General features: G+C 34.6%; 1 pseudogene; it reads left to right on the top strand.

The window, feature by feature from the left end:
• The first annotated feature begins 13640 nt into the window (after positions 1–13640).
• On the top strand, positions 13641–13843 carry LOC150105203 (U2 spliceosomal RNA; annotated as a pseudogene).
• The last annotated feature ends 554 nt before the right edge of the window (positions 13844–14397 follow it).

The following is a 14397-nucleotide window of genomic DNA, read 5'->3' as shown; positions in this document are numbered from 1 at the left end:
ATCGGTGCACTTGGTGCAACTTGAAAGAAGCTATCCAACTATCAACAGCAATTAAACATCAACGAAGTGATGTTTAATTGATATGATCGATATGATCTAAAAAAACAGCATTACTTGGAACAGTCCATATTTTACGACGCTACCTGACGGACTGCTGTTAGATTCCTGGATTAAATGAGATCTGGTCTGTATCACCAGTCAAATTGCTGTTTGAATGATATCTTCTTTTGACTGTGTATCAATTATGAGAATAAAGTAATAATAAACATATTGCAGTACTAGATGTCACAAATGCTGATATGGAAGCGTAATTGAATAATCGAAAAGTGTATACAGCATTGCAGGACCATTATTAATGAATCCAGAATGGATTAATTAATACGTTTCAAAGATTGTCTGAACAACTTGATTACCAACATAAAATTCACCCTTGAACTGGAAGATCACAACAAATTACCGTTCCTTGCAGAAATAAACGGAGAACAAAAAAGTTATATTTTTCAATACACTTTAATCCTACCGGAACTTGAAGTATTTTATATGCTGCTTCATACCATCATTAATTAAAAGATAGCCATGATTAAACATGGTAAGACAGACCATATAAGACGTACAGTATACTTCAATTAATGGAAATGAAGAAGTGCGCTACCTGCGGCATAACTATACCGTGAATTGTTAAGAACCCTAGACAATCAACCAAATTCTTTATAAAACTCCTGTGTACTTAACATTTTAAGACTACCTTACAAGCATGATGTGGTTACATTTGTCCAGTAAGTACCCCATCAAGGTGCCTTTCTCATCATTGCATAAAATCTTCGGATTCTTGCACCATCAAAACCTCCAGATCATTCCGTGAAAACACCAGGCGTTGTTGATATTCATTGCACTGGCGTTTGCTATGTTAGGCGACACAGGAAGTTAGGGGGAGATCCACACATCTGAACATGTAAGAGATTTCTAATTTCAGTTTAATCCTTTATCCAAGTGTGAGCAAACAAAGTTTGCACCTGAAAGTATCTTCAGGACCGAGGTAAGGTGGTACAACACCGGACAACTCCTTGCAAAGGTGGAGCAAGTTACCAACACTCCTATCTCAGTATCTCGCATAATCCAAGCACTTGAATAAAGGATTAAACTAAATTTATTATATTCTAACCAAGTGAAAAATAAACTTTGAACGTACGAGATGTTGGAAAAAGAAGATAGCATAACTCACGTCTTGTATTCCATACAACTACCACAGGCCATCAATAGTTGGGCAGCACACCCAAATGCCTTCTCATAATTGTTTCACCAGGAAGAGTTCGATATTTTGCCACATCGTATCAAACAATCGGTTAGGAAATGAGCAATGCGATAAATGAATGTTGATCAGTATTATGACGTCATAGTCTGTCACGCAATCGGGAAAGCTTGCAGGAATAATAAACGTAACAATCACTCAACAATCACACAACCTATATAAAAGAAAGAAGGGAATCTTCTCATTTGCGTTCTCTCGATGATGCTAATGGCCACCTCACCTCGGTGAGGTGGAGGTGAGGTGGTCATTACGACCACCGAAATCAAGAACGCCTCTGCGCCAGGGTTTCGTCATTTCGATATTTTAATTTAAAAAGAGATATCCTAATTAACCGTTAAATGTAAGCAAACCCCTCGCGCAGAATAAGCAGATACGAATCTGCTGGATTTACTCTTTCCGAATGCTTTCTGAATGCACGAAGCATTCGCTGTTTTGTGCATTCTGAGCTTTGGAGGAAGAAAATCAGCGCGGAGAATGTGTGGAAGTGAAGGCTGCGTCGGAAGCCTCGATTACTGTTAGAGCGCAATCCTCGACACCTCTGAAGTCTAGTGTATTGCTAGGGCATTGATCAGAGAAACGACTCTGAGACATTAGAAAGAAGAATAGTAAAGGATGACCAGGAGGAGATAGCGGTGGGTTTAGAGGAAGTTAACCTGGCGGCTCGATGGTAATCAGGAAACGAGTTGTAACTGAGACACTTCTAGAAAGAGGATTGGGAGGGATACAATTTTATATAAGGGATTTGCGTATTGAACTTATACAAGTACAGAAATGACTCATCGTCTTAGTGATTGCTTTTCTTTTCCGTGTATCGTAATTTTCGCCTGACCGTTCTTTACTGCCTTCGAATCATCCCTGTTTCTGCAATTTTCTCATTTTCTCGTAGAAATAAATTACGTTCTTACGACGTAATTTATTTCTACTTGCTTGAGAATTATCTGCGATAGCAAAACTTCTGCTACATTTTCGCGTGAATAGATGGATTAGATGTGATGGGTATTGGCTTGTGATTTGTGCAGTCCATCCGATAATGGCTACGATGGATTACGATAAGCACATCATCGAGGAAAAAACTTTATAAATTTTTTTCCATCAAACTTTATTATTTAAAAATAATATTCATAACATATAGCATGAACACAATTGTGCATAACAGATGTTTGCACGTACATGATACTTAAAATAAAAATTGTTTACAGTATATCTTATAACAAATCTTATAATATTAACAATGATGATTATTTATACAGATTTTTTTACGTTTACGGTATACATACAGGGCCGGCGGAAGCGAGCATGCAGAGCATGCGGTGCATGCGAACGCCGCTACGAAGGGGACGCCGCCGCTGGGGCACCGTTCATAAGTTCATTTTTAAGAAACAAAATTTTTATCATGAAAACAAAAAATTCTTAGAATGATCATTATTAAAATTAATAAGGCCGGATACACCGAATAAAAATTAAAAAAAAATTGTATATTGCCGCCTCTTTGATCAGCCGGCTGTTCACAATTTTGCAGCGAGAGCAGGCTAAATGCTTGCCTGCAGAATGTTGTGTCTACTGCAGTCTATCTAAAGTGAAAGGGTGAACGGTTTTTATGCGCAGAAACGAATTTTTGTACAAAACATTTGTTGCTAGTTAACCAGTCATGTATGGTACGCATCTCAGTTGGCTACTGACAGTAGCGCAGTGCAGACTCTTATTTCATCTCTGTGTCGTGTTGTGTAATAATTTCTTGTGGGTATATAAAATAGAAATGGAATCAAAAATTAAAAAAAGTTATCCGGTGCACAAAATCGTAAGCTTCATGCTGCGAAAGAAGCAGATGTTAAGAAACAATCTGGAACTCAATAAATTTGTTAAAATATTAAAATATTCTGATGCAGATTGTAACCAACTCGATACATCAGAAATCAGAGTTGACGAACCGTGCACATCATCCAGTTTTAATGAGAGTACTATTGCAACTATCAAGGTAATTGAACATGATTTAAGTGAAAAACAGGAGATTTAGTTGTAGTTGGCCACGAAACTAATACATTGTTAGTCTCTGTAAATTTAGAAGATCCAGGTGAATGGGGAAATATTGATGAAAAATTACGAGTTGTTTTAATTGAAATGGGGCCTGTTCAAAATAAAAATATAATATATCCCAGAGATACGCATGGTCGTAAATTTGGCGACACTTATTATAATAGAAAAATGGAAAACGGTGATCTCGTGCCAAGACCATGGCTCATTTATTTCGAAACTTTAAATTATGTTTTTTGCTTTTGTTGCAAACCTTTCGCTCCTCCCTAATCATGTAGTCTTGTAGAAGGTTATAACGATTGGAGAAATGTAAGTACAACTTTGCCTAGACATGAGATTAGTTTAACTCACATGAAAAAATTATTAAAATGGAAGGAAGTTGATAAAAATTCAAAAAACAAAACTACTATTGATTTCCAGACTCAATGGAAAAGAAACATTGGACGAGTGTTTTAGAACGCTTGATTGAAATTATAAAATTCCTTGGTAGCCAAAATTTAGCTTTTCGCGGATCATCTGATAAATTATATGAAAGGAATAACGGCAATTTTATTTAAATTAGTCGAACAGTTTGCAAAGTTTGATCCCGTTATGGAAAATCATGTTGAAAGGGCCCTACAACGAAACAATAGAGTACACTGTTTGAGAAAATACAGTCAAAATGAAATATTGGAAACTTTAAGTAACGCAATCAGGGATACAATTTTATTATCAATTCCAAAATATAAATATTATTCCATAATTTTTGACTGCACACCTGATGTAAGTAAAACAGAACAAATGATCATTATTATTCGCTTTGTTTCCTGCTACAATGGAATTGTCAAGATCAGGGAAAACATTTTACGTTTTGCAGATATATTCGATTCCACAGGACGTGGTTTATGTGCAACAATAATGGAAAAATGGAACATTCCCATTGAAGACATGAGAGGTCAAGGATATGACAATGGGGCAAATATGAAAGGAAAAAAATATGGGCTCCAAAATATGCTTTTAAACAAAAACGCTCGAGCTTTTTACGTGGATGTGCTGCTCATACTCTAAATTTAATCATTAACGATGCAGCCAAAGTGAATGCAGATACAATTAGTTTCTTTGCAATTATTCAAGAAATATATAATTTCTTTTCATTCTCTTACAAACATTGGGCAATCCTTTTAAAGTTCGTAAAAAATTTAACATTGAAACAGCCATCAGAAACGCGATGGGAAAGTAAAATTAATGCAATCCGCCCTCTACGATATCAGTTAGGAGAAATTTACGATGCACTTTTTGAAATTTTAAATAATGAATATTTTAATAAAGAAACTCAGCAAGAAGCGCAAACATTATCTGCTAAAATAAAGGACTACAAATTTATTTGCTCTCTTATAACTGGGCATGATTTACTTAACAGAATAAACCCTGTAAGTGAAATGATTCAAGACAAAAATATGAACATCACACTTGCTTTAGAATCTATCGAAAACTTAAAAATATTCTTACAAGAGTATCGATCAGATACAAATTTTAAAGAAGCTCTAAAACGGCAGAAGAACTGAGTGAAGAGGTGGACCGAGAACAAGAATTTAAAACTGTTACGGAAGTCCGAGGACGACAGAACACACGACAATTTGATTACGAGCATCATGACGAAACGCCACAATCGCCAGAAGATAAATTTAGAGTGAATGTGTTTTATACACTTCTAGACGTTGCAATGTGTTCGTTAATAGAACGTTTTGAACAACTAAAAACATATTATGATAATTTCAATTTCTTATATAGATTACTACAAATTAATAACGAAGATTTACGAAACAATTGTGACGATTTAGAGATTCTCTTGAAGGACGGCGACAATAAAGACATAAATGCAATAGCACTATGTGACGAGTTATGTGCTTTCCGGGATATTTTTCGGAAGGATAATTTAAATATTCAAAACCCTTTCGATATTCTTAATATTATTGTCCAATAATTTATCTTTTCCTAACTTTTGAATTGCTTTAAGAATACTATTAACCTTACCTGTTAGTGTAGCGAGCGGTGAGGGTTCCTTTTCCAAGTTGAAATTGATTAAAACCCACTTAAGAACAAGACAAAAAAGGCTTGTTAGTTTGGCGTTAATAGCTATTGAAAATGATGTATGTGCGGAATTAGACGTTAAGACCATTATGTCTAATTTTATGAATATGAAATCAAAAACCCTTAAATTTTAATTTAAAAAATTTCAAGTATATTTATGTAATTTAATTTATTTTCTGTTATTCTAATAATAACAGAAAATATGTCATTTTTTGAATACTTATATTAAATGTTCTAATTATTTCTGAATTCTTTTCTTATTTTCTCATCTATCTTGAGTTTCTTTTATTTTCCTAAAAGATAGTTCCACTTATAAAAATTATTAAAACATTTGTACAACTTACTAAGAATTTATTAAAATGCAACAATTTTTTAAACTTTAGTTCAAATAAATTTTAACTTAAATTAAAATTCATTTTAATTTTGTTAGCGATTCGGGTAGGTGTGAAGGCTTAATCCCTGTATCATTATATTCAACGATTAAAGTGAAGTGGCTTTATCAAAATTTGCTTTAACTTTTGAGAATTTTTTGAATATTCGGGTTTTTAACGCTTATCCTGCCTAGTCAACACCCCCGGTTCGTTACATTTAGCGAACCAACCCGTGGCTGTTCTGTCAAAATTTATTTAAGAAATTTCAAATAATTTAAATTTTTATTATCGTAAAAGAACCACACACGCCCGGATCGTTACAGGGGCGCTTAGATAGACATTGCATGAGGGCGGCAAAGACCCTAGCGCCGGCTCTGTATACATATATACAATAACAATAGATATAATTTCTCTATATAATTTTTATTGATTTCTAAAATATTTACATATGCACAGTAATCATCTTGAGTGACATTCCAACTTATAATTTTTACAAAATTCAGCACTAAGGGCTGCATATGTGTTTCATTTTCTACATTGGATGTTGGTGATTTGTGATGTGTATATTAGTGTTAATGGTATATTAACTTTGTCGGTATATTTTCCAGAGTTCGTGTTTTGATATTCTGTAGTTATCTACGTGTTTTAAATTTCTTGGTAGATTGTTGAGTTGCGTAGGTATCTGATTTCATCTCACAAAAGAACTGTATGAGTTGTTGAAAAGTCTAAGGATGTAGAGAGTAGTTGTGAGTCGTGTTATGCGATATGAATCTCTTTTCACGATAGGTAATGTTGAAGTAATTCCTTCGTAACACAGTGTTTCAGGTTTTTAATGCACAAGATTCTATGTATCGCCATGTGCGGTTCAGATATTGACTGTGATGTATAAGGTATCCAAATCACACAAAGGACAGCTTACTTGTTTTAAACGAGGGTTTTATTTATAGCGTCGGCGATGACTTCTAATAAAGTGATGGTGCTTTTTGTTTTCTAAACGCCGTATTGGTTTTGTGAGATGATGGTGTAATTCTGTAAATAGTTCTGTAGTCTGGTGTGTGTGCTATTTTTTCTAGAATTTTTGAAATGACTGGTGGGATAGTTATTGGTCTGTAGTTCTGTGTATCATTTCTTTTACCATGTTTGTAAATTGGCGTAATTATCGCAGTTTTTAGTTGTTGTAGAATAATGCCAGTGTCGAATATTATGTTCACGAGTCTCAAAAGTATTGGATGTTTTTGTTCAAAGTATATGTTAAAGGTGCTAAGCTATTTTAAACCTGGTTTTACTCCATTTCCCAAGTAAGCAAACAGACAAACAAGTCAAGTTTGCACCTGCAAGTGTTGCAAGTCTAGCTGATCCCACAGGTAGTGCAAGACCAAGCAACTCATGGTAAAAGTAGAATAAGCTATGATCACTAATCTTAATATTTCCCCTTAATGCCAAAACACATCTCCTCTAGGAGATGTGTTTTGGCATTAAGCATGCGTTTTGGCATTAAGGGTAAATATTAAGATTAGTGATCTTAATCACTAATCAGATCACTAATCTTAATATTTACCCTTAATGCCCATACACTAAGCATGCGTTTTGGCATTAAGGGTAAATATTAAGATTAGTGATCAGAGCTTATTCTACTTTAGGAGATGTGTTTTGGCATTAAGCATGTGTTTTGGCATTATAGGTAAATATCAAGATTAGTGATCAGAGCTTATTCTACTTTTACCATGAGTTGCCTTGGTCTTGCACTACCTGTGGGATCAGCTAGACTTGCAACACTTGCAGGCGCAAACTTGACTTGTTTATCCGTTTGCTTACTTGGGAAATGGAGTAAAACCAGGTTTAAAATTGCTTGGTATCTTTAACATTTATTGTACCCAAGGTAAAATACTTTCTACATTGTTCAAAGTGTGTTTCAAGGTATATGAGTCTTATTTTGTCTATTCCTGGAATGGTCTTTGGTTTCAGCTGTAAGAGTGCATCTTTCAGTTCCTTTTGTTACAGGTGGAAAATACTTAGTTTGCTGTTGACTTTGTGTCGGTAATTTTTGGTTGATTGTAGGTAGATTATTTCTTTTGAGTTGTGTTGTGTGTTTTGAATTGTTTGTAAAGGTGTGGTTGAATGAGTCTGCTAGTTCCTCTTGGTTTGCATCCTGACCGAAACTTTTTGTAATTAAATCTTTTGCGAAGATTTCTTTTTTCAAGTTACTAATTCGTTGAGTGTAGCCCATGTTTGTTTCATGTTTCGTTATATTCCATGAATTTTTGAAAGTAGTATCGTCTTTTTGCCCTACGAATTTTTGCTGTTAGTTGATTGCTTGTGTTTTTGTGGTTTGAGAATGTGTGTTACTGGGTGACTTTTTTAGTTGTCTCCATAGATTTTCTTTTACAGTAATACTATTTAGTATGTCACCATTTATCCATGGATTATTGTCTGTTTGTCGCCTCGTTTGTGCAGGCTTTGTTGCTTTTTTTTGCATATTTCTGTGAACCTTAGTTGGAAGTTGTCGCATAAAGTTATAGCGTCATTTATTTTAAGTAGGCAATTCCAGTCTGCATTTTTATGAGATTGTCGACAATGCTGTTTAATATGATAGAGTTTTATAGAGTTTTGCAGTTTTGTTGGGAGGTAAAATTGGCGTAAAGAAACGAAGCTGAGACAAAGTAGTGATCGGCGATTTTGGTTTCAATTACTGATGATGTATGTGTATTGATGGGAGCCTGAATGTTGGTATAGTCAATGCATAATTGTGTTAGTGAATTGTTGAGTATTTTTTCTCCTGTCGGGGAGTTTATGGTAGGATTTATGTTGCACTGACTTAGTACATCAAGATATGTGTTAGTGGTCGAAGAAGCATGGTCAAGAGTATTTATGTTAATGTCTCCTATTAGGATAAGCCGATGTGTTGCATGGGTTCAGTGCTGCTTTGTCATGCTTCTAACTCATGAAGAAAGCTGAGTGGATTATTATCTGGGGATCTGTATATGTTTATTCTGTATTTGATGCTATGTTTGCTATTTGTGATTTCCAAATTTAGTATTTCCGCATGTTCGAAATGACTTTGTTTATCGTTCACACTGTAGTTGTCTTTGATAAATGTCCTGATGCCTCCCCCTCTTTCGATTGATCTACATAAGGTGTAGGTTTGGTAATTATTGATGTTGTATGTATAAGTTTCTGTCGTTTATGGAAACTTCGGTCAGTATTAGTGCATCTATATTTGTAAAGGTGTAGTTGATCAGTGTTATCAATGTTATCAATAATAATAATTTTTTGACAAAGTTTATTATCCTCTTCCCAAATAAAGAATATTGTCAAGTAACTATACAATCGAGGTATTATTATTACATTCTGTACAGAATGTTAGGTAAATATCTTATTTAATTTGCATAAATAATGATATTAAGTGTGTATTTATCATCTTTCATCACATACATATTTACAATGATTCATTGAAATTTACGATGACTCACTTTTTTATTAAATCTTTAATAATATTTACTTGTCTGTTTGGGTGGCATTTCTGCTTTCTTCCTCGAAGCCTCAGCATAGCTGATCTGCGGAAGATAATAGATGGCGGTGGTTTCGTGGTTTATTCAAATTCAACATTTAAAATTCTGTGAGAAACGTTTTGAATTGGCGCCTCATTCTTCCTCTACACCATACTCTCTATATAAGCACAAGAATCCTCTTTCATTTTCTTATACACGATGAAGAAGATATCAGGGAAACAGACCTTATGATTATAAAAAAACAATAAAAAACAATATGTTAATAAAAAGCAATACTTTTACAAAAATATTGTTGTGAATACTGTGGTCATCACAACTTGCTGTCATGTCCGTATTATTGGCATTGAACAGTGTTTCTGTTGGACACTGGATTACTTTCCTTTATTTAAAAATACGTAAAAGGAAAGAAATTTTAAATAAATATGATTATTAAATATTTCGGTTCATTGCGTTAATGGAAAAATCAAAGAAACTGTTAATGAAAGACCCTCTCTATTTTACTTGATCTTACTAACGATATTGCTAAAAACAACATCTTTAGTAAGATCAAAATAGCAAGTCAAACTAACTGGCTGTTTATTAAGAATCAGTGGAAAGAGTAACAAGCTGGATGATGGAATCTGAAATCGAGACCAAAGGTGTGCTAATACTATAAATGTTTTCCAACATATGCAGCTTGAAAAACTTTGTGGAATTCAATAATTTGGCAATGCGTAACCATAATGTTACTTACATGCACGTGGTATATGTTTTAATGTTACAGTTGGATTATAATAGAATCCATAAAGCACTCCAGTTCCACTAATTCTACACAAGCACAAATTATCAATCCATTAACAATAATCACAACTTCCAAGCCTCCTTTTCCTCGTCATCATCCTATTTTCATCTATATTTCACACACACACACACACACACACACACACACACACACACACACACACACACACACACACACACACACACACACACACACACACACACACACACACATACACACACACACATACACACACACACACACACACACACACACACACAGAGAGAGAGAGAGAGAGAGAGAGAGAGAGATCGTAACACGGAAGCGTAACACATTCACATGTAAGAATTCTTAAGAATTAAAGCACATGTAAGATTTCTAAGCTTAGTACATACAAATATTTTGATATTCTTATCTTGGTGTGTCTGTACACATAAATAGATCATAGCAAAGGAAATACACTCAATTAATAAGTGTAAGGTGTCAAGGAAATGTATTACACGTAAGAACTATAAGGTCTGTAGATAAAGGTATTCTGATATCCTTATCCTCGTGAGAATATGCATATGCAGATCGTAGCGTAGGAAACACTCTCACCTAGTATGTATAAGGTATTATGGAAACGTTTCTTAATACCATAGCAAATTACATGTAAGAAAAGAAGTAAAACGTCTGTTGATAAAAAAAAATTATTTTGATAATCTTATCTCGGTGTATCTGTATACACACACAGATCGAAGCATACGAAATGCACTCAATAAGTGTAAGGTGTCATATAAACCACTTCACTGGCGATTATCAATACTTTCTGTTTCTTTGGGAAAAAAAAATTTACCAGCGGTTCTATGATCAACTGGAGGCTTGCAGGATGTTTGGAATAAAACTCACAAGCGACTTGTGCTACCATCTTTGGTATACATAAGAAAATAAATATCTTTATTCTTTCTTCTTTCGTTAATTTAGGTTCCATGGTACAAAACTCGTGAAAAATAATTAATAAATCGTACTTTGGTTGGCCTCTTGGCCTTTATTTTTGATACACTCTGAGTACTACGCGCGCGCAAACACACACAGGGAAGAAAAAGAAAGAGAGAGAGAGACATAGGAGCAAAGCACAGATTGTTTATCAGGTGGCTTGAAAATGTCTGGGAATGTAGCAAGTTAAATCTAGGAAATAAATATAAGAACCTGAGATAAATATCTTTAGATACTGTTATGTTGTTGTGTGTATATACACCGCGATCGTACTAGTAATAAACACCCCCGCTTATTAGGGATTCGTCGTCATGCAGATGTTTCTTAGTATCGTAGCAAATGAATGAAGCCATAACGGCAGTCACCTCTTTCACAACTCGCTCAACAACAAATCAGTTACCGGAGGATATTATGAACCTGCTCAGAGATAAAAATAAAGTTAGGAAATGGTTTCACAATACTCGCGCGCCTCAAGAAAAAAGAATTCTTAACAGATTAAATGGAGCTGTGAGAGACGCCCTCAAAGCCCACAGCGATCGACTATGGGAGAATAAGTTGGCTTTCTTCTCACCTGCGGGTCACGCTATTTATGGACTCTTGAGGAATCTCACAAACAAAAACAAATCTCTTATCCCTCATTATAAAAATTTTATGGAATTTAAAATTTTAAAAAAGAACTTTTTTATTATCCCCACGTTTCGATCTTCACATCAAGATCATCATCTGGAGCGTACATAAGTATACAGAACAAACTGAGTTACATCATTAACTGTAAGCTAGAGAAACAATGATTTGATCACATGTTATTCTACTGGCGTGACCTCTGGTGAAAAAAAAATTATTAAAAAAATATCAAAATAAAAAATTAATAAAATAAAAAATTAATACATTTTTACATCAAGCTAAATTCTATTTTTACAATGACAGGAATAAACATTCTTTTAGATGGTTTTCTTTCAGAAACAACTGGTGTCCTATTTTTAGTATTACAATTCTTATTATATTTTTGATTTACTATATAATATTTTTGATTTACAATACTGGATTTTTTACAGTCCTGCTTATAGTTGTTCTTGGTGAGGAAGGTCGAATATATACCTTCCATATGTTTGGGATTTTTAAACCATCATTGTTGTTCAGATTGGGGTGGTTGCTGATAATTTCACAGGCTTCCTTGAATTTTCGTTCATACCATGTTCTAGTGTGATGTAGACAGCTGGTGGTTTTCCAGTCATTTCTATGTAAGGTATCCAGGGCATGATCAGAAAGACCAGCTTCACCATGATTATTATATTTAATGTGTCGTTTATGTTCTTTTTGTCTAATAGGAATAGTGCGTCCTGTTTCTCCTATATATGGTACAATAAATCCGGTATACTCCAGGGTAAGCTAGTGGAGGGAGTGGGTCTTTGGATGAGTTGAGTAAGTTTTTAATTTTGAGCAACTTGCCCTAGATTCCTCCCCTCTAAAACCCAAAGTCTGGCTTAGATACGTTCACAATGTTTTCGCGATCTGGTCCTATGGCCGCCAGACATTAGACACATTCCTTAGCCACCTAAACAAACGTATACAGTTCACAATTGAAATTGAAAAACACAACACACTTCCGTTTCTAGATACACTTGTCACACGTCTTCCCTCGGGCAATCTTTCACAGGACTGTAAAAAATCCAGTATTGTAAATCAAAAATAAGAATTGTAATACCAAAAATAGGACACCAATAGTACACCAAAAATAGAATTTAGCTTGATGTAAAAATTTATTAATTTTTTATTTTTATAATTTTTTTAATAATTTTTTTTTCACCAGAGGTCACGCCAGTAGAATAACATGTGATCAAATCATTGTTTCTCTAGCTTACAGTTAATGATGTAACTCAGCTTGAGCATCGTGTGAGTAACAAAGAAAGGGGCCACCAAAGCTGTCGTTTGGGCAAGTCACTGGTTGATGGTCCTTCATATAAGGCTATCGTTGCATACTGTAGGACTGCAAAGAAAAAGAAAAAAACGATGTCTGGAATGAGCAACGAAGAATTTTTCAGTCACCTACCGGAAAGTTTCGAAATTTTAATTTTTGTAAGCGAAGACGTTTGTCGTTTCGACAGACGAAATTCTGAAAAAAATTTTTTATTTGCGTCTGGCAAAACTAAAAGTATAATTCGACAAAACATTAAAAAAATCTCTTCAGAATTTTATGTACTGGATTTTGGCGATAAAGACAAATGTGATTTCTATAAAAACTATTAACAGATGCAAACGATATTAGGTTGAAGAGGCAGTCCGTTTATTACGGAATGTTGAATGAGGCCTCATCATCACTTCTACGGAAGTGATGATGAGGCTTCATTAAATACAGTGCCCGATGGTAAAAATATCAGTGCGAATGTCGTCTGGGATGCTGCAAACTTTTATTAGGGATTTTTAAATTAAGGACAATCGTACGGAAGGATTTTGGAAGGCTTTCTTCCCGAACTAGAAAAATGAAACAAGTAGCACACAGATCAATACCCTCGAGAGGATACCCCCGAGAGGATTGAAGTTATACAATACCTGGCGACTTGTAGTAAAGGTGGAGAAAGGGCAAAGCATTTCGCTACATTTCAACAACCAGTTTAATCTCTTGTGGCCCGTATGCGATATCAAGCTGATAGAAACAGCGAATAGCATCTTTTCTTATCAGTTTAATATGTGATACGCATGGACTCGGTCCGGAATATATTAATTCATTTTTAGAAGGCGGGGAAGTGCTTGTGGCTTCCTCAACCTTTTTCTTGAGTTATTCTGGTGTTGCACTACCTCCAGGTTCAGCAAAGTGTAACAAAGGGGATAATAATAGATATCGTATACTGCAAAAGAGGCAGCTTCATTCTTCTGCCAAATACAGTGTAGACACAATTAGAGCAAACGTGTACCGACAATTAATATAAAGTGAAAGCCATCTAGAATGAAAATGATAAGACTCTGCAAAAAATAAGCGACTCCACTCCCACAGACACCATTCGTTATCGCTAAGACAATACTAATTTCACAAGTAGATATTTTCTATTCTGTTTTATTTTAAAAATAAAATTTTTAAATTTTATTTTTAATAAAAAAAATTAATTCTAATTTTTTTTAAGAAATTTAGAATTTTGTTCGCTGCATGTCAACTTCATTGCACGTTATTATCCGTGAAAGAAAAAGTTATTCAATGTATGAGAAGTTCATATTTTATTGCTTTACTGAATGTTCAGAAATTGTGTTTAAGAACGTCTCAACGTGAATCTGAACACTGAAGTTTGCTATTCTTAATGTGAATATGGCTCTCCCCGCAACCCCCCGAAATAACTTTTTCGGGGGTTTGTGGGTGGTTTTGAATTTTCAGTTCTTGGG

The sequence above is a fragment of the Typopeltis vanoorti genome, chromosome 7, assembly GCF_054136105.1.
Source record: "Typopeltis vanoorti isolate ZY-2024b chromosome 7, IOZ_Tvanoo_1.0, whole genome shotgun sequence".
NCBI classification, from domain to species: domain Eukaryota; kingdom Metazoa; phylum Arthropoda; class Arachnida; order Uropygi; family Thelyphonidae; genus Typopeltis; species Typopeltis vanoorti.
This window is presented reverse-complemented; position numbering and strand designations above follow the sequence as displayed.